Here is a 2,424-nt window from a genome sequence, read left to right as displayed (position 1 = left end):
CCCGCAGAGGCAGGTGGGGGCGGCTCACGGGGCCCTTGACGGAACCCCCCCCGCCCCCCCCCCCCCAGCGCTAGAGGAGGTCAGCCGTTCAGAAGGTGAGAAGAGACCAGCAGCATCCCCTCTGTCTCGCCCCACCTGGCCAACCAGTTCCTTCCTAGGCCCAGCAACGGAGCTTGCCTCCCTTCGGGTGCCTGTGGGGAGAAGCAGCAGCAAGGGCCTGGGGAGAGGCAGCCCCGCAAGGCAGGCTTGAGAGTGCCTGCCCCGGCTTGGGATGTCTGGGTGTGCACCAACACAAAGGCACAGGAAGGAAACCCCACCCCATACGTCCCCGTTTTGTTTCCTGGCCTGAGCCCTTCTCCCCAATGCGCCTGCCGGCCCTCTCAGCTCCTGGCAGGATCAGTCAGCAGCAATGCCCCCTCTAATCTGTGGAGTCTTGTGAGCAGAAATCCTACTTTTGTGAGCTACTGAAAGTTGTGAGCAAGCCATTTGGCTACTGCATAAATCAGTTTGCTCCGGAGCCCTCCTTCCTGAGCTAAGACAGAAATGTGTGAGCCGGAGGCTGAAAAACGGTGAGCTAGCTCACGCTAACTCAGCTAAGAGGGAACACTGGTCAGCAGGGGCCCAGCAAGATTTTAGGGGCCCCAGTGAAAGACTGGGTAGGAGGAAGGCCCCTGCGCCTCCTCTTGACCATAGGCCCCCATCCCGTGCCCCACGTGGCCCCCTTGAGCCCAGGGCAATCTTGCAGGCGACTGCAGCCTCCTGGGCACAAGGGATGGGCCGGCTCCCCTGGTGGAGCAGAGACAACAGAGGAGGAGCTTGTGGGGCCTTAGCCAGGAATGGATCCAGGGTGGCAGGAGCCCTCAGGACTCATCAAAGGGACCTGCAGGAAGCCTCCAACTCTGTGGTTTCCCTCCGCAGCCGGCCATCCCTCTATCTGTGGTGTTGTTGTTCAGTCGCACAGTCGAGTCCGACTCTTTGCGACCCCATGAACCAGCTCCCGCCAGGCCTTCCGGTCTTCCGCCGTCCTCTGAAGTTTGCTCAGTTTCATGTTCGTTGCATCGATGACGCTGTCTAACCATCTCATCCTTTGCCATCCCCGTCTTCTTTGACCTTCAATCTTTCCCAGCATCAGGGTCTTCTCCAGTGAGGGCTCCCTTCTCATTGGGTGGCCAAAGTATTTGAGCTTCAGGTTGATTTCTTTTAGGATTGACTGATTTGATCTCCTTGCAGTCCAAAGGACTCTCAAGAGTCTTCTCCAGCACCACAGTTCAAAAGCATCTATTCTTCGGCGCTTGGCCTTCCTTATAGTCCAACTCTCACAGCCATACATGACTACTGGGAATACCATTGCTTGGACCATGCGGACTTTTGTTGGCAGGGTGATGTCTCTCCTTTTTATCATGCTGTTTAGGTTCACCATCGCTTTCCTCCCAAGGAGCAGCCGTCTTTTAATTTCATGGCTGCTGTGGTACAGCAGAAGAATAAAGAAGTGAGCCAAAAGACTGGGAAAGGCCGGCCTGTGGCATCCTTCCTGGGGGCCGGTTGTGCTGCCTTACAGATTCCAAGAAGATGCCAGAGGCCACCGGAGGGTCTGTGCCCACATTTCCATGCCCCTGCCACCCCTAACTGCTCCCCAAGATCAGGCCTGACTTCCACCAGACAACCCCTCTAGCAGCATCTGAAGAGGAAAGCCGTGACTCCTGAAAGCTCCTCCCCTGCCCCACATTTGGTGAGCCTTTTAGGTGCTCCTGGACGTTGGCTCTTTTCTACTGCGACAGATCAAGATGGGTGGGGCCCTGTTAGTCTGTCTGTAGCAGTAGAGAAGAGGCCAGGAGGCCTGAAAGGCCAACAAAACCATCTGCAGAGGCGAGCGGTGACTCAGGCAAGCCCCTCCCCGGCCACAAATGTGAGACGTCTTCGAGGGGCTCCTGGACTCCGGCTCCTCTCTGCTGCTCCAGGCAGACAAGCGCGGCCACCCATCTTGGTCTACCCCCTCCGACGGCCCTGCCACAGCCCCTCCGGCCCTCTTCGAAAACCGAGAGAGAGGGCTCTTTTTGGTTTCAGACGTGCTCGGAAAATACACGACTGCTGCCCCGTCCTCTTCACGGGCACCAGCAGGGTGCAGCAAGGAGCGCGCGTGCTGGGGAGGCGACGCACCGGCCCCCTCCTCTGCTCAGGCTCCTGGAAGCCAGAGAGCGGCCCCGAGGAAGCCCCCAGCAGCCGGAGGAGGCCCTGAGCCGTGTTCCATGCAGAGCCTCTGCCCTCCCGCACCCCCTCCGCTGCCCTCCAGCCACCGGCCGGGCACGCAGAGGTCGCCCGCCTGGGCGCGGAGATCGCCGGCCATCCCCGCCCCCCCTCCCTCCCTCCCTCCGCGTGGGCCGCCGGCCAATGACGGAGCGGGCCCGGAGCTCGCCTGGCAAGAGT

General features: G+C 60.1%; 1 protein-coding gene across 1 annotated transcript in view; it reads right to left on the bottom strand.

Moving 5' to 3' along the window:
• The window catches only part of ZNF276 (zinc finger protein 276), a 17,236-nt gene that overhangs the window by 14,131 nt on the left and 681 nt on the right, over positions 1 to 2,424 (bottom strand). The window lies entirely within an intron of this gene.

The sequence above is a fragment of the Gekko japonicus genome, unplaced genomic scaffold, assembly GCF_001447785.1.
Source record: "Gekko japonicus isolate JY-2015 unplaced genomic scaffold, Gekko_japonicus_V1.1 scaffold386, whole genome shotgun sequence".
Taxonomy (NCBI): Eukaryota; Metazoa; Chordata; class Lepidosauria; order Squamata; family Gekkonidae; genus Gekko; species Gekko japonicus.
The sequence above is the reverse complement of the archived record's forward strand: the minus strand, read 5'-3'. Positions and strand labels throughout refer to the sequence as shown.